Source organism: Bubalus bubalis, chromosome 13, assembly GCF_019923935.1.
Source record: "Bubalus bubalis isolate 160015118507 breed Murrah chromosome 13, NDDB_SH_1, whole genome shotgun sequence".
Lineage (NCBI taxonomy): Eukaryota > Metazoa > Chordata > Mammalia > Artiodactyla > Bovidae > Bubalus > Bubalus bubalis.
Window position 1 is genome coordinate 12,969,964 of NC_059169.1, and position 19,416 is coordinate 12,989,379.

Sequence of the window (19,416 nt, forward strand, 5' to 3'; positions counted from 1 at the left end):
TAAGGCTGGAGCATATGATTTAAACAAAGCAGAGTATACCAGAGGAACACTTTGTGATTTTCGGGATCTTCTAGAACTTGCCATCTGACTCAGACCTAAGTGAGGATGCTTGTTGGGATGCTCCAGGCAAGGAGGGGAGAAAGAGGAAGGCCAGCACCTCTGCACATGAGCTTCTCTGAATGATGGTGCCTCTCCACACAGAACCTTCTGAGCCATCTTGTCCTGGGCTTTTGGGATCTTAGTTCCCTGACCAGGATCAAACTCAGGCCCTCAACAGTAGAAACTTGCAGTCCTATCCTGAGTTGCTGTTGTTGTTTTGTAAATACCATGTGGAGTGATTTACAATAGCCAGGACATGGAAGCAACCTAAATGTACATCAATAGAAGAATGGATGGAGAAGATGTGGTACATATATGCAAAGGAATATTGCTGCTGCTGCTGCTGCTAAGTCGCTTCAGTCGTGTCTGACTCTGTGTGACCCCATAGACAGTTTATTACTCAGCCATAAAAAGGAACAAAATTGGGTCATTTGTAGAGACGTGGATGGACCTAGAGACTGTCATACAGAGTGAAGTAAGTCAGAAGGAGAGAAACAAATGCTGTATATTAACACATATATGTGGAATCTGAAAAAAAAATTGGTATAGACGATATTATTTGCAAAGCAGATGGAGACACAGACATAGAGAACAAAGGTATGGTGGGGGGGAGAGGGAGGTGGGATGAATCAGAAGATGGGGATTGACATATATACACTATTGATCCTATGTATGGAATAGGTAGGGGCTTCCCAAGTGGCTCAGATGGTCAAGTGTCTGCCTGCAATGCAGAAGACCCAGGTTCGATCCCTGGGTCAGGAAGATCCCCTGGAGAAGGAAATGGCAACGCTCTCCAGTACTCTTGCCTGGAAAATTCCATGGGCGGAGGAGCCTGGTAGGCTCCAGTCCATGGGGTTGCAAAGAGTTGGACACTTTGTCAACTCGTGTCCGACTCTTTGCAAGCCCACTTTCACTTTTCATGAAATAGCTAAGTAAGGAGAACATGCTGTACAGCACAGGGAACTCTACTCAGTGCTCTGGTGGTGGTGGTGGTTTAGTCACTAAGTCGTGTTCGACTCTTGCGACCCCATGGACTGTAGCCCGCCAGGCTCCTCCGTCCATAGGATTTTCCAGGCAAGAATACTGGAGTGGATTGCCATTTCCTTCTCTGTGCTCTACGGTGACCTAAATGGGATGGAAATCCAAAAAGGAGGGAGTATATGTATACTCTTAGTTGGCTCACTTTGCTGTGCAGTAGAAACTAATAACACTGTAAAGCAACTATACTCCAATAAAATTTTTTTTAAAAGCCCTTTCACTTGAGGCCCGACTTTTCCATCTGAGTAGCCATACAGTGTGATTTTTGTTGTTGTTGCTGTTGTTTAGTTGCTCACTCATGTCTGCTTCTTTTGATACCCCATGGAGTGTAGCCTGCCAGGCTCTGTCGATGGGATTTTCCAGGCAAGAACACTGGAGTGGGTTGCCATTTCCTTCTCCAGGGGATCTTCCTGACCCAGGAATCAAACCCATATCTCCTGTATTGCAGGCAGCTTCTTTACCCCTGTGACATTCAGGAAGCTTGAGTTGCGTTCAAATGTCCCCTGGGAACCTGGAAGTTCAGTATCTGTCCTCCCTATAAGCCCCACCCAGGGATACGCAGCTCCTCTCCTGGGCCATCACCAAAGCGTGACCAGATAGATCAGCCTTTCTACCATCATTGTTATTCTAGCTCTGGGCTCAAGCCCCTTGCCTTTCTATTTCTTATTCCAAAGGTTTCACCCACCAGAGAAAACCCACCTCAGTCTCCTTCATCTCAATCTCAACTTGTTACCGTAGCTTCTTTTATCCTTTTTCTTCTTCCCACAAATGTACAGAACAACAAATCATCTCTCTTTCTGATGCCGATTCCTCCCACTGTGTCTTTGGCCCTTATTCTGCTCTCTTAGGGACTTGCGCCAACACTCAATCCCACTTTCTCATATTTTTAACATCTTGATTACCCCGACGAGTTGACCTTAGCTGAGGAACATGCATCATTGTCCTTTATCCTCAGAATTCCTTCGCTTGATTCAGCAGTTCTGTCATTCTCTTATCTGACCGATTCCCTGCAGTCGTGGGTCAGGTACAGATGACTCGCTGCCCTCCAGGGTTCTGCTGATAGAATGTAATCACGATGATACTAGCTAAATTAGATTCAAAGGGTCACTTTTCTTTTCCCAAGTAAAGAGTTGTGCACAAATTGTGCCAGAGGATGCAGTTTGGAACTGAAGCCAAAAAAGAGATTGATGATACTTCTGAGACTAGAATGGGACCTGAATGCCCTTTGCCCAGTTCTCCCAGTTGTAGGCAGAGAAACGGTAAGAACAAAAGAGCAGAGCTCTGGCTGTCTGCCTGGAAGGGAGCTGGCTGGTCTTCCCACAGCCTAGGGATCGGACTCTGCATCCAGACACACCTGCTCTGAACTCAGGAGACAGTAACCCCTCCACTTCATCTTTAACATGTGTGGGTGTGTGCTCAGTCGTGTCCAACTCTTTGTGAGTTGGACTGTAGAGCACCAGGCTTCTCGTCCATGGGATTTTCCAGGCAAGAATATTGGAAAGGGTTGCTATTTCCTTCTCCAGGGGATTTTCCCAACCCAGGAATCAAACCCATGTCTCTTGCATCTCTGGCCTTGGCAGGCAGGTTCTTTACCAATAGCACCACCAGGTAAGGCTTCAAATGATCACAAAAATTAGAGAAATTAGCAAGTGACCTCACATAGCCATGCCTTAATTTCACCAAGAATCAGCAATCTACCATCCTTGTTTCATGTATCCTTTCCCATAGATTTTTTTTTTTTTTCTAGAACATCCAACAGCTAATCCTAGAAAACATAGTAGGCTTCCCTGGTGGCTCAGACGGTAAAGCGTCTGCCCACAATGCGGGAGACCCAGGTTCGATCCCCGGGTCAGGAAGATCCCCCGGAGAAGGAAATGGCAACCCACTCCAGTACTCTTGCCTAGAAAATTCCATGGATGGAAGAGCCTGGTGGGCTACAGTCCATGGGGGTCGCAAAGAGTCAGACACGACTGAGTGACTTCACTTTCACCAATAAATTCTTCCACATTGATCTTGTTCAAAACACGTGATACCAAAACAAAATAAAAAATGATCACTTCACATTATCTAATATCTGATCCATATTTTCTCTCCCCTAGTTGCCTCAAATTGGAGAAGGCAATGGCAACCCACTCCAGTACTCTTGCCTGGAAAATCCCATTTTCCAGGGATTTCCCACTGGAGGAGCCTGGTGGGCTGCATACAGTCCATGGGGTCGCTAAGAGTTGGGCACGACTGAGTGATTTCACTTTTCACTTTCATGCATTGAAGAAGGAAATGGCAACCCACTCCAGTGTTCTTGCCTGGAGAATCCCAGGGACAGAGGAGCCTAGTGGGCTGCCATCTATTGGGTCGCACAGAGTCGGACACAACTGAAGCGACGCAGCAGCAGCAGCAGCAGCAGCAGCAGCAGTTGCCTCAATGTGTCCTCTCGTAGTTTTTTTTTTTTTTTTTTCCCAAATCAGGTTCCGAACAAGGCGCATGTGTTACACTGGGTTGATATATCTGTTAAATTTCTTTTAGTCTATTAGAGTTACCTCTCCCTTTATTTATAAACAAGTCCTGTCATTTGTTCTTGGAAATTTTCCACATTGTGAATTTGATTGTTTGAAGTCCTTTTTGTTATTTATCAACAGTCCTCCATGCCTTGTATTTGTTTTAAGTTGGAAGGTAGAACTAGAGGTAGAATTAGATACAGGTTCGTTCTTCCCTTCTTACCACCCTGCTTCCTTCCGTCACTTCCTCCCTCCTTCTCTCTTTCCCTCTTCTACTTTTTAAAACAATATCTATTTATTTATTTGTATTGGGTCTCAGTTACAGCACTCAGGATCTTCATTGTGGTGCATGGAATCTCTAGTTGAGGGGCAGGCTTAGTTGCTCCACAGCATGTGGGATCATAGTTCCCCAACTAGGGATCGAGCCCACATCCCTTGCACTGCAAGGCAGATTCTTAACCACTGAACCAGGGAAGTCCCTCTTTCCTTTCTTTTTCAGACGCTCTAATCCACCAGAGGAGGTGTGTGATGTCTGACTAACTTGTAATGTGGTGATTGAGCAGGGTTTCAGGATATATCAGCATGGTCCTTCAATCATAAAACTAGTTTTCTAGTCATTGCTTATTGGTGTCATAATCCTTTCACCATGGTTACTTTAAAATTCAAACATTCTTCTGCCTTTGTTAGTCATGGCTTTCCTGTAAAGATCTTTGATGCCTCAACTGCCTTTACCCCTTCCACTCTGAACACATCTCTCACTGATCAGGTTTAGCTATTCCTCCACCTGTGGAAAGACATGAGGAAGGAATAAAAAGCGATATGGAAGCTTCCTCTCCAGTATTTCCTCCAAGAGAGTGTAAGTGTTGATAGAATTTCTCTTCCATATGAGAAAAAATTTTTTTGATCATGAATTTTAAGTTTCAATGGAGTACAATTGCTTTACAATATTATGTTAGTTTCTACTGTACAGCCAAGTGAGCCAGCTACATGTATACATATGTCCCCTCTTTTTTGAATTTCCTTCCCATTTAGGTCACCACAGAGCACTGACTAGGATTCCCAGTGCTATCAATAGCGTTTATATGTCAATCCCAATCTCCTAATTCATCCCACCCTTTCTCCCCCTCCTTGGAATCCAAACATTTGTTCTCTAGGTCTGTATTTCTATTTCTGTTTTGCAAATAAGACCATCTACACAATTTTTCTAGATTCCATGTGTGAGTATTAAAACATGATATTGTTTTCCTCTTTCTGACTCACTTCACTCTGTATGACACTCCATCCATGTCTCTACTAATGACTCAACTTCATTCCTTTTTGTGGCTGAGTAATATTCCATTGTGTATATGTACCACATCTCCTTTATCCATTTCTCCATTAATGGACATTTAGTGGCTTCCGTGTCCTTGTTATAGTAAATATCGCTTCAGTGACTATTGGGGTACATGTGTCTCTTTGAATTATGGCTTTCTATGAGATAGATTTTTTTTTTTACTTTAATATTTTACTTGGTGACAAATTTAAAAGATATACATATAAATTCTATGGCTAGCAATTACTTAGCATGTTATTGTCACAAGGTTTTAGTTCTAGCATTTGCTTTTTTTTTTTTACATTTTTTTTTAAATTTTATTTTATTTTTAGACTTTACATAACTGTATTAGTTTTGCCAAATATCAAAATAAATCCGCCACAGGTATACATGTGTTCCCCATCCTGAACCCTCCTCCCTCCTCCCTCCCCATTCCATCCCTCTGGGTCGTCCCAGTGCACCAGCCCCACGCATCCAGTATCGTGCATCGAACCTGGACTGGCACTCGTTTCATACATGGTATTTTACATGTTTCAATGCCATTCTCCCAAATCTTCCCACCCTCTCCCTCTCTCACAGAGTCCATAAGACTGTTCTATACATCAGTGTCTCTTTTGCTGTCTCGCACACAGGGTTATTGTTACCATCTTTCTAAATTCCATATATATGCGTTAGTATACTGTATTGGTGTTTTTCTTTCTGGCTTACTTCACTCTGTATAATAGGCTCCAGTTTCATCCACCTCATTAGAACTGATTCAAATGTATTCTTTTTAATGGCTGAATAATACTCCATTGTGTATATGTACCACAGCTTTCTTATCCATTCATCTGCTGATGGACATCTAGGTTGCTTCCATGTCCTGGCTATTATAAACAGTGCTGCGATGAACATTGGGGTACTCGTGTCTCTTTCCCTTCTGGTTTCCTCAGTGTGTATGCCCAGCAGTGGGATTGCTGGATCATAAGGCAGGTCTATTTCCAGTTTTTTAAGGAATCTCCACACTGTTCTCCATAGTGGCTGTACTAGTTTGCATTCCCACCAACAGTGTAAGAGGGTTCCCTTTTCTCCACACCCTCTCCAGCATTTATTACTTGTAGACTTTTGGATCGCAGCCATTCTGACTGGTGTGAAATGGTACCTCATAGTGGTTTTGATTTGCATTTCTCTGATAATGAGTGATGTTGAGCATCTTTTCATGTGTTTGTTAGCCATCTGTATGTCTTCTTTGGAGAAATGTCTATTTAGTTCTTTGGCCCATTTTTTGATTGGGTCATTTATTTTTCTGGAGTTGAGCTGTAGGAGTTGCTTGTATATTCTCGAGATTAGTTGTTTGTCAGTTGTTTGTTCTTTAACTCTTTGAGATTTACTGATCACAGCCAAGCCTGTGATCCATAGAGTTGGAACTGTGCTCTTGGGAAAGGAGCTCATCAGAAGAGCTTTCTTACTGCTGCCAGGTTTCTCCTCCAAACCCACCTTATTGCCTTTGTGTATCCTTTTGGGCCAGTGGAGGCCAATTTGTTTTCCCCCTAGAGGTTCTAATGAGAAGCAGAATAAGACATCATTCATAACTACAAGGCCATGTAACACTTAGGGTCAAAATTATTTCCTGTTCTAATTTTATTCTTAAATTCTACCCAGCACTATTCAATATAATCTATCTGATGTTATACAATTAGCTCAAATTATATCAAATGATAGAAGAGCAATAATGTAAAAATGACTGAAGGGTGAGAACCACTTCTGTTACTGAGTTCCCAGGAAGAAATTAGATCCTAGTACACACTGGTGCTTTTTTTTTTTTTTTTCAATTCTGTTTCCTTTGTTATGCTTCTGTCTGAATATTTTCTATTGATTGTGCCTTGTATTCTATGCAACTTGCTATTAAGCGTATCTATTGAATTCCTAATACCAGATACTATATCTTTTTCATTTATAGGAGGTACATTTGTTTCTTTTAATGAACTCTACCATGTCAGTGAATTTCTTTGTCTTTTAATCTATTTTGTCCTCCTTTCCCCATATTTTCTAGAACTGAATAATCATGGTTATTTTAAAGTTCTTATGTTTCCATATCTGGGTTACCTTTGGGTCTGCTTCCATTGACTGCTATCTTCCTCATTTTTATTAACCACATGATTCTGTCTCCTTGCATGTCTATTTATTTTTGATTGAATGAATGAAATTGCCTGTGAAAGAATCAGGCTTTCCTGAGAGGTTTTTGTTTCAGTTATTTTACTTTTCAATTGTAAAATTTCTGTTGATCTCCATTGCTCTCTGAAAGTTTCACTGGTCTCATTCACTGAATAAATACCTTTTTTCTTTAGCTATTTAAACATGTTTAAATAGCTGCTTTAACATCATTGTCTATTAAATCCAGCATCTGGCTTGTATCCCTTTCCCCTGGATGCTGAAACAGTTATGACAAATTTAGTGGCTTCAAACAACACAAACCTACGCTCTTTCAGTTTGAGCAAACCCCGGGAGCTAGGGAAGGACAGGGAAACCTGGAGTGCTGCAGTCTGGGGGTCACAAGGAGTTGCACGTGACTGAGCGACTGAACAACAACTCTCTTTGGAGGCCAGAAATCTGAACCAAGTTTCACTGGGCTGATGTCGGGGAGTTGGCGGTCCTGCCTTACTTCTGGGAGCTCTGGGGGGAAGTCATTCTTTGGCATGTTCCAGCTCATATGCGCCACCTGCATTCCTGGGCTCATGGCCCCTCCTTCCTCGTCAAAACCAACCATGTGTCATCTTCAAATCTCTCTGACTTGGGCTTCTATGTGAATATCTACCATGTCTGACTCTGACTCTCCTGACTTCATTTTTTGGTAACTCTTGCAATTCTGCAGATAATTCAGGGTAATCTCTTCATCTCAAAATCTGTCATTAAATCCTACCTGCAAAGTCTATTTTTCTATGTAAAGTAATATGTTTGGGACGTCCCTGGTGGTCCAGTGGTTCAGAGTCCATGCTCCCAATGCAGGGGGCCAGGGTTTGATCCCTGGTCAGGGAACTAAGATCCCACACCCTTCCATCTGTGTTTTGGGCTTTCCTGGTGGCTCAGAGGGTAAAGAATCCACCTGTAATGCAGGAGACCCAGGTTTGATACCTGGGTCAGGAAGATCCCCTGGAGAAGGAAATGGCAACTCACTCCAGTATTCTTGCTTGGAGAATCCCATGAACAGAGGAGCCTGGCGGGCTACCATCCATGGGTCACAAAGAGTCAGACACAACTGAGTGACTAAGCACATAGGTAAATGTTTACAGGTTCTGGGGATTAGTATGAGGACATTTTGGAAAGGTTAACATGCAGCCTATCACAGTGGTTTCTTAAAGGACAACCAGTTAAAGCAATACTAATAACAACATAAAGTGACCTAGAGGTCAATTTTTAATTGCTTTCTTTGGCTGTGGAACACATTCTTCTATTTTGTGTGTCTTGATGTTTTATTGAATACTGGGTATTGTGAATAAACCATTGTAGAGACACTAGACTCTATTATTGTCCTTTATTCTATTATTTTCCTCTGATAGACACATCAATTACTTGCTAAGCACCTGGAAATTGCATTGACTTGGTTTTACAATTTAACAACAGATTTTTGTGAAAAGCCCGAGATGTTTTCCAAGCCCTTCTAAGAAGCAGGACCCAACTGCCAAATTCTGTTTTTCCTACGGTTTAGTCCAGACTTGGAGAAGGCAATGGCACCCCACTCCAGTACTCTTCCTGGAAAATCCCATGGACGGAGGAGCCTGGTAGGCTGCAGTCCATGGGGTCGCTAAGAGTCGGACACGACTGAGCGACTTAACTTTCTCTTTTCACTTTCATGCATTGGAGAAGGAAATGGCAACCTGCTCCGGTGTTCTTGCCTGGAGAATCCCAGGGACGCGGGAGCCTGGTGGGCTGCCGTCTATGGGGTCACACAGAGTCGGACATGACTGAAGTGACTTAGCATAGCATAGCAGTCCAGACTTGGTTTTAGGCTTTTTCTTAAAGCATGTCTAGAACAGACAGCCCTTACTCTAGGGCATGGTCTTTACTCCTAAGGGACAGGTTTCTGTTTCTCTTTGAAAAATGAGTTAACGAGGTGTTAAGGAGGCTTTTCCTCTCTACGTGGGTGCAAACACCAGTGTTGACCAGAAGTGTCTCTGATGCCATAACAACCTCTTGGTGGTTAATTTCAAGTAGTCTGTCCATGAAAACATGGCCCTTGGCCCAGGAGTCACAAGATATCTCCATGTATTTCTGCCCCTTCTCTCTCCATCATTGGTGCTGTGCTTCAAACATTTTAGATATATCAACAGTGTTAAACTCTAACCTCTGGCTCCTTGGCTCAGTGGGATTTCTGGGCTCTGGTTAGACTCCAGAACTCTGTGCCATGATCAGGAAATTATGCCTAAACAGCGAGCTGGGGTGAATGTGAGGCTCACAGTCTTGCCTTGTCTGCTCTCCCATGCCTGAAAGCCTTGGATTCACATATTTTGCCCAGTTTTTTTTTTTCCTAATTTTACACGTTGTTGTTTCACATGTTGCTCAGTCATGAGATACTCATTTTTCTAGTAACTTTATTTATTTATTATTTTTAGCTGTGCTGGGTCTTTGCTGCTGCGTGGCCTTCTCTCTAGTTTCGAGGAGTGGGGGCTCCTCTCTAGTTGTGGTATGAAGGCTTCTCATTGTGGTGGCTTCTCTTGTTGTGGAGCACGGGTCTCGGGTGCTCAGGCCTCAATAGTTGTGGCACACGGGCTCAGTTGTTGTGGCTCCCGGCTCTAGAGCACAGGCTCAGTAGCTGTGACATATGGGCTTGGTTGCCCTGAGGCATGTGGGATCTTCCAGGATCAGCACGTAGGATCTTCCTGGACCAGGGATCAAACCCATGTCTCCTGAACTGGCAGGCAGATTCTTAACCACTGAGCCACCAGACACTCTGCCCAGTTTTATTCATTGGAAGGACTAATGCTGAAGCTGAAACTCCAATACTTTGGCCACCTGATGTGAAGAACCAACCCATTGGAAAAGACCCTGATGCTGGGAAAGATTGATGGCGGGAAGAGAAGGGGATGACAGAGGATGAGATGGTTGGATGGCATCACTGACTCAATGGACCTGAGTTTGAGTAAACTCCAGGAGTTGGTGATGGACAGGGAAGTCTGGCATGTTGCAGTCCATGGGGTCGCAAAGAGTCAGACATGACTGAGCGACTGAACTGAACTGAGGAGAGGCTCTCTTTGTTCTACTGTAGTCTATGGCAGGTGAGTGAGCAGGACCTACGTGGAACACTTCCTGTTTCTTTCACACCAAGAGACTGCTCAGCTTTTGAGGTTGAACCAGAAAGATTCTTGACTTGAGGACAATTTTTTGAAACCTATAATTAATACCCTCAGAAGCCTGCTTGAAACAGACAGGAGTTCAAAAGGAAATGATCATTCAAAGAACAAAGAAGAACTCTGGGATACTAAGTTGGAGGAGATTAGTGAGGTTGTGTCAAACGCCCTCCACTCCCTGCCTGTGACTTGATATGTCCTTTGTACCTCTGCACCCCGCAGTTGGGCATATTTCTGACATCTTATTTCTATTTACCCTAACTGTTTGATATCTAGAAGAAAGTCTTAGGGGCTGGTAGTATGATGCCAGTGGTGTTTCCTGATCTCAGTGCGGGTGAAGCTCCCTCTGACTTTTGTTCTTTTGTGTACATTTGAGGTTTTGGAACAGTGGGACTTTTCAAAGTGCACCGAAACCACCGAGTTTCTTGCAGTTGCTCGGTTTCCTTATTTTTATTTTGTCTCTATGATTCCATATTATATGATATAGGAGTATATGGTACATGATAATGTGGCAGCATTTAATTTGTTCTCCATGATTTGAAAATGTGCCCCTAGCCTGATCATATTGTTTTTCTTTTTGGAAATGCTCGTTAACAGTACTTTCATGCCTCTAAACGATGCTTTTTGGATTAATCACAATTCCTTCCAGAAACATTTGAAAAATAAATAAAGGTGCATAAACATTCTTTATTCTGTTTATATCTTTGCTTATGGAATACAGGGTTTTAAAGAACAGAGGAATACCTACATGTTTAGAATTCCTATATCATTTTAAATTTCTGTTCAGGTTAACTAACACCAGCATCTTCTAAACTTCTACTGTATGCAAAGTACTATGTTATACCCTGGAGACATAAACCCTAATAGTAACCAATTTTGCTTTCAAAGATACTACAGTCTTGCAAACTAATTGTATTATACATGTGTGCCTTTTAGGTTGAGTCTTTATATTGTCCTGTAGTCAAATCTCAATAAAATGTTATCAAGTTCTTTTCACCATTTCAGTTTATTATTATTCTAGTTATATCTAAAAAAATCAATCCAAAGGGCCATTTCATGAACACAAATAATTATCTCAATCCCTCTCACCAATAACCCTAGGTGGTAAATCCACAGAAATTTCCAAGGGTGCTAATTGTACATGATTAAATGCCCCATTTATCTGTTTAAATCCACCTAGAAGATGAACACCACCGCAGTATTTGGTATTAAATGCTTATTATTATCCCATTATCAGAGGCCACATTATAAATATCTGTATCTCACATCACAGAAGTCAAGAAAAAATCTACAGTTTACCACAAATGATCTTCTTTGTATAAATAAACTATTCATACCTTCTTCAGCTTTTGTGAAATTTTCTCTAACCCCTCAGCTGAAGATAGCCAGTTCTACAAATTCTTTTTCTTATTTATGAAGCACTTTGGGCACTTTATCTTACAGGTCTTGGATTATCACTCTTCCGAATCCATGTATTTCTTTTCTCCCCAGTGAGATTTTTAGCTCCTCCGACACATGGTCATGTGATATTTCCAGCTCTTGGCAATATGCTAGAAGGTGTGATATATAGAACAATAAAAGATGTGAGCCTCTTATAGAATGAGGAATACCTGCTTTTTTAATCCCAATTCTTACTCTCCCAACTTCTGGGTATAGGGGATTCATGCTTAAATTGAATCTTTGGATTGCCTTCTGATTTTGGTAACAGGCTAGATTAAATTTACTCTACAACCTTCCAATTGGAACCAGTGAAAATGGCTAAAATAAAATATTTTCATAAACACCTATAAAAATGCTCACTGAGCTGGTAAGAAACTAAAGAATCCACAAAGGGAAAAAATAAATATGAAAATGGGAAGCTAGAATCAGCAGACAGCAGAAGCAGCCGTTTTCCAAACAGGAGCTGCAAAATCATGGTGGTTTTGAGCCTAAGTTTTTGAGCCCAAGATACCTGTGTTGGGAAGAATAAGGTGATCATACCTCCTGATTTATCCAGGACAGTACTAGTTAATGTCTGTTCCCTGGTGTAGTTATTAATTGCACCCACTTTTATTCTTAAAAGCATATGGAATGATACATGCTCATCTTAAGTATAAGAGATAGGACGTAATGTATGGAACTCAAAAAGGTAGGAGTTCTAATAGATCTTTGCAAAACTCGGCCCGTCAATGTTAGAGGGAATATTAAATAAGACTACAAAGCAGAAAGGAACAGCATGCAAAATAGCCTGCATTTACTTTGACACTGGATGGAAGGAAAATGAATTTGCCCCTGAGAAATCATTGTCAGCATCAAACTCTCATGTAAATTTGTTGTTACCTGCATGTTAAAATTGAAGTTCAAGTGGAGAATTGAATTTAAAGTGATTTCCAGATGGATAGGACTACCAGGGAGCTGGCAGAAAACATATGCAAGACCTCTCTGAGGGAACAGGGCTTTAACCTCAGTCTCCGAGAATTCCTACTGGTAAAATTTTCAAGGAAAATGAGAAACACGTCTAAAAACAAATCAGAAGTGTCATCAGAAGGGCCCAATGGGTGAAATACATCAAGATTAGAGAATAGAAGAAAGAAATTGTCAAAGAGTTCATACGTGAGAAATATCAGACACTGATTGCAAAATAGAAGGTTTATTTTAAACATTGAGGTTTTTTAAAATTTATTTTTTAATTGAAGAATAATTGCTTTACAGAATTGTGTTGGTTTCTGCCAAACATCAACATGAATCAGCCATAGGTATACATATGGCTCCCGCTTGAACCTCCCTCCCGCCTCCCTCCCCATCCCACCCCTCTAGGTTGTTACAGAGCCCTGGTTTAAGTTCCCTGAGTCATGCAGCAAATTGCCAAAATTGAGTCTTGGGACTTTCCTGGTGGTCCAGTGGTTAGGACTCTGAGCTTTCAACACATGGGGCATGGGTTCAACCCCTAGTTGGGGGCCTAAGATCTAGCATGCCACATGGCTCAGCCAAAATAAAAAAATGAATAAAATAAAAGACACCCCCAAACTGAGCAGCTTAAGAAAACCATTTATTTATTTACAAACTGAGTCTTGAGAAGAAGAGCGATGAAAGTGAGACTAGAATATTAGGAAGCAAAAGCCCCTCAGACTTCTCGCACTAACAGACATAATAAATTAAAATAAAAATTTTGATAGGTAAAAACAGGAGACCTAACTCTGAAAAAGAAAATTGAAAAATTGAAAATGAAATGAATAATTCTCTGGAATGCAACCCAAAGAAACAAGAAAATGAAAAATTTGAAAGAGTTCTGCCTTGAGGAGAAAGTGAGAAGGCCCAGTATGTATCTGAGCAGATTTTTAGAAGGAGATAAAAAAAGAGACTGGGGAAAAAAACAGTTCAGTAATTAGGTCACAAGTATTTACTGTATTAATTAACAAGCAAGCAAATGGATTATAGAAAGGTTTTATATAGAACAGTGATGAAAATCTGTCCTAAACTAAGGATATGATTAATTCAGTTCTGTTTACTGGGAGTTATAAGAGATAGAAAATCAATTAATTCAAGTGAAGTCAAGAAATAAGAGGGAAAAAAGAAACAGAGAAGTGGGCCATATGAGGCCATAAAATAAGATGGAAGAATGAATACAAGTATGTCAGTGATCACAATAAATGTGATGACTAAATAGTCCAATCTAAAGTCTAGATTTTCAGCTACAATAAGAAAAACAGTGTTGAACTGGCCTAAAGATAGACAGATCCATGAATGCAATAGTTTGTAAGCAGAGTGACATTATATGGTCAAGCTATTTTCTAACATGGGAAAACCCCATGGACGGAGGAGCCTGGAAGGCTTCAGTCCATGGGGTCACAAAGTGTCAGACACGACTGAGCCACTGAGCACACACGCACCGAGTCAAAACTTGTTTGCTTTTGTTTTGAATGATTTTAATTTTATAAAATGGTGCAAAGATAGTGCAAAGAATTCATATATATTCCTTACTTGGTGGTTGTTGTTGTACAGCCGATAAGTCCCGTCTGCGTCTTTTGGGACCCTATGGACTGGAGCCTGCCAGGCTACTCTGTACATGGGATTTCCCAGGCAAGAATACTGGAGCGGGTTGCCATATCCTTCTCCAGGGGATCTTCCTGACTCAGGGATTGAACCCACGTCTCTTGCACTAGCAACCGGATTCTTTACCACTGAGCCACCTGGGAAGCCCTTCTTACTTTGTTACTCCTACTGTTAACATCTTATATAACTATGGTTCAGTTCAGTTGCTCAGTTGTGTCCGACTCTTTGCGACCCCATGAATTGCAGCATGCCAGGCCTTCCTGTCCATTACCAACTCCCAGAGTTCACTCAAACTCATGTCCATTGAGTTGGTGATGCCATCCAGCCATCTCATCCTCTTTTGTCCCCTTCTCCTCCTGCCCCCAACCCCTCCCAGCATCAGGGTCTTTTCCAATGAGTCAACTCTTTGCATGAGGTGGCCAAAGTATTGGAGTTTCAGCTTTAGCATTAGTCCTTTCAATGAACATCCAGGACTGATGTTCACTCTTGCCATCTCCTGTTTGACCACTTCCAGTTTGCCTTGATTCATGGACCTAACATTCCAGGTTCCTATGCAATATTGCTCTTTACAGCATCAGACTTGATTCCATCACCAGTCACATTCACAACTGGGTATTGTTTTTGCTTTGGCTCCATCCCTTCATTCTTTCTGGAGTTATTTCTCCATTGATCTCCAGTAGCATATTGGGCACTTACCGACCTGGGGAGTTCCTCTTTCAGTATCCTATCATTTTGCCTTTTCATACTGTTCATGAGGTTCTCAAGGCAAGAATACTGAAGTGGTTTGCCATTCCCTTCTCCAGTGGACATTTGTCAAAATTTGAAAATAAAAGTAAAAAAAAAAGTGTAGATTTTCAGATTACATTTTCATATAACTTGTGTTAAAGGTTCCCTTGAAGAAGGAATGGCAACCCACTCCAGTATTCTTGCGTGGAGAATCCCATGGACAGAGGACCCTGGCAGGGTACAGTCCATGGGGTTGCAAAGAGTCTGACACTACTGAAGCAACTTAGCTCATACGCATGATGAAGCTTATAACTTAGTGACTGAATAACAATAACAAAAATACTCTCTCAAAGAGACACATCTAAAATGCAAAACAACTTACTAACTAAACAATAAATAAATAAAAGAAACACGCTTAGAGTATTGAAAGCATTAGAAATTTTCTCAACACAATATAATCTTACTACTCATTAAATAATCAGTGCCAGTGTTCCTGGGCAGATGGTAGCTGTTGTTCACATATTCAGGGACCCAAATGCCTTTCAATTCATGACTTCTTTCTCTACTCCCTAGAGCCTTGGAATCTTCTTAATCCCTCCCCTTTTCTTAACCACCTTTCTCACAGTCCATTGGCAGTAACTGATCACAGATCTCTCCAAATGGCCTGGTTGTAGATCCTCATTATCTGACAATTTAGGTATTAAAAGGCTAATTTTATGGCAACTGTCCCAATCATAATACATAAAGGCAGAGCAGATCACAGATAACTGTCATATAAAAGCTCCTTCAGAAAAAGGAAAGGATTGAGACAAGAATTTTGAAATCCTACCATGTAGGCATCATGAAGACCACTGAGCCTGAGCTGTGGTGGAAGTTTCTCTTTTTAAAAAACATTTATTTCTTACAATTTTTGATACTGAGAACTCCAAAGTCAAGGTGTCAGTAGACACTTTCATTCTTTTTTTAAGATTTTTTTTTGATGTGGGCCATTTTTCAAGTCTTTATTGAATTTGTGACAATATTGCTTTTGTTTTTTATGTTTTGATTTTATTGGCTGTGAGGCATGTGGGATCTTAGCTCCCCAACCAGGGATTGAACCTGTGTCCCCTGCATTGGAAGGGGAAGTCTTAGCCACTGGACCACCGGGGAAGTCCTTGAAGTTTCTGGATTAAACTCAATTCTATTCTTTAGAAGAAACTTCCTTTGCACTGTTCCCCACTGTCCTGGAGATTCTCCTTAATTCTCTCTCCTCTGAGGCAGTGGTTTCAAGTCCTAGCAAGCATCAGAATCCCCTGGAGGGCTTGTTACAACACAGATTGATGGGCACCCTCCTGAGAGTTTTGGATAGAGTTTCTGGAGAGTTTGCATTTCTAACAAGTTCCTGGGTGATGGTGAGGCTTATGGTTTAGGGAACACACTTTGAGAGAACCATTGTCCTAAGGCTCCATCTGAAATGGGCTCGAGGAATATATCCTCTTCAAGGGCACACCATTTTCACTACCAGCTTCCTACTGGGGCAAGTTTGGACTCATGAGGGCAATCTTATAGTCACAGGCTTTTAAAAGCAGACTGCAGTTTTTAATTGAAAAAAATTTTTTTATTGTGTTAAAAGTTACATCATATAAAACACACTATTCTAGCCATATTAAACCGTACGTTTCAATGGCACTAAGTACATTCACATTGTTATGCAATTCTCACCATCATCCATCTCCTGGATTTTTCACCTTCCTCAGCTGAAACTCTCTCCCTACTGACCCCACCTTTTGGCCCCTGGCATTTACCCACATACTTTCTGTCTCTATGAATTTGACTATTCTAGGTACCTTACTCCAGTACTCTTGCCTGGAAAATCCCATGGGCAGAGGAGCCTGGTAGGCTGCAGTCCATGGGGTCGCTAAGAATCGGACACGACTGAGCGACTTCACTTTCACTTTTCACTTTCATGCATTGGAGAAGGAAATGGCAACCCACTCCAGTGTTCTTGCCTGGAGAATCCCAGGGACGGGGGAGCCTGGTAGGCTGCCATCTATGTGGTCGCACAGAATGGGACACGACTGAAGTGACTTAGCAGCAGCAGCAGGTACCTTATATGGGAAGCCCTGATGGCTCAGTGGTAAAGAATCTACCTGCAATGCAAGAGACACCAGTTCAATCACTGGAAGATATCTTGGAAAAGGAAATGACAACCCACTCCAGTATTCTTGCCTGGAGATTCCCATGGATGGAGGAGGCTGATGGGTTACAGTCCATGGCGTGGCAAAGAGTCGGACACACCTGAGCACACACACAGGTACCTCATGTAAGTGGAATCAAACAGTATTTGCATGCACCTAATGGATATTGGGCTTCCCTGGTGGCTCAGAGGTTAAAGCGTCTGCCTGGAATGTGGGAGACCCGGCTTCGATCCCTGGGTTGGGAAGATCCCCTGGAGAAGGAAATGGCACCCCACTCTAGTACTCTTGCCTGGAGAATCCCATGGATGGAGGAGCCTGGTGGGCTACAGTCCATGGGGTCGCAAAGAGTCAGACACGACTGAGTGACTTTCACTTTCACTAATGGATACTGGAATGCATTAAAGGTTAGCTTGATATATCAGATTGTAGTTTATTTAGCAACACAGTTCTCACAAGTACTTAGCAGGCTTCACATCTATTTGCTTCCAGTAAACCCCATGTATGGATAACCACATTAGTGCTTCCCCTGACACAATTTTCACTTTGATTCATACTTTTGCTTTCTATTCCCACCTCCCCTGGTTGCCTCTTTCACTACATTGGCAGGTACCTTGGGGCCATCTCATAAAATAACCTTGCATTGGAAAAAAGTAATCTTAATCTGATCTTTGGCACAAGGTCTCATCCCTTCCTGTAGCTGAGAATTCCTCAAAGACCTTTGTTGCTCAAAGTTCTTTCCATTCTAATTCTTAAATCCTGGTTTAGAGTGCAGAAACAGTCAGCTTTACCATACCTTGAAACTCTAAATTTCTGGACTCTTTCCATCTCTGCTCTCAAGCCAACCACTTCTTGCTGGGACTCATTTTTCCTCTTTACACCTTGCTATAAGAAGTGAGTAGAAACCCACATATGCACTAACATTTCTAACTCCTTTCAACTGCTTCTTGCCGAGCTACACATCTGCTAGGCGCTTGATCTGCTTTAAAAATTTCAGCAGGCCAAATTTTATGCCGCCAGATAACAAAGCACTGTACTTATGTCTTGCTTTATTTTTCTTGCTGCCTGCCAGCCACCCACCATGCCAAATTTGCACATTTTCAAATTTGTTAAGGCAGCTTCCCATGTCAAGATGCCAATTTCCACGTTGGTTAGGGTTAATACTAGCTGATGAAACAAAATAGCCCTCCAATTTAGTGGCTAACACAATAGAAGTCCTTTTCTTCCTCGAGTGACTGTCCAACATAGGGGTTCCTGGTTGGCAGGCTATTTATCTGCGGGCAGTGATTCACGCATCTCTGTTTCTTCCATCTGTAACGTCGCCACATTCAGAGTCCTTGCATCTTTGTCGATGAGGAAATAGAAGGCCCACGCTACTTCTGTAGGCACCACATCACTTCTACACATAGTCCATTGGCAAGAACCAGTCATATGGCTCCATCTAAATGCAGAGATGGATTACCTCTTTGCTGACTGAGCAGCTGCTTCCCAACAACAATCCTATTCCTTGGCAAAGGGCAGGGGCATGAGACCTTGGTTAGCTATTAGCTTTCTTTGAAATATGAAAGACAATTCAGTAATACTGTAGAAGGGATAGGAGCCCCTTTTTAAGCCCGGGGAAGGAAAGGATCTTTAAATAAGCCACAAAAATTACAAATCATAAAGAAAGTGTTCATAAATTCAACTACATAAAAAATTAATGCTATACAGAGTGAGTTAAGTCAGAAAGACAAAAACAAACCGTATATTAACACTTTTATGTGAAGTCTAGAGAAAGGGTATACACGAACTTATTTGCTCAGCAGAGAGACACAGATGTAGAGAACAAATTTATGGATCCAAGGTGGGGGAGGGGAGAGTGGGATGAATTGGGAGATTGGGACTGACATATATACACTACTGACACCACGTATAAAATAGATAACAATGAGAACATTCTGTATAGCGCAGGGAGCTCTATTCAATGCTCTGCAGTGACCTAAATGAGAAGGAAATCCATTAAAGAGGATATATGTATATGAATATCTGATTCACTTTGCTGTACAGTAGAAATTGGAAAAGATCCTAATGCTTAGAAATTTTGTGGGCAGGAGGAGAAGGGGGGTGACAGAGGATCAGATAGTTGGATGGCATCACCAACTCAATGGACATGAGTTTGAGCAAGCTCTGGGAGATAGTGAAGGGCAGGGAAGCCTGGCATGCTGCAGTCCACGGGG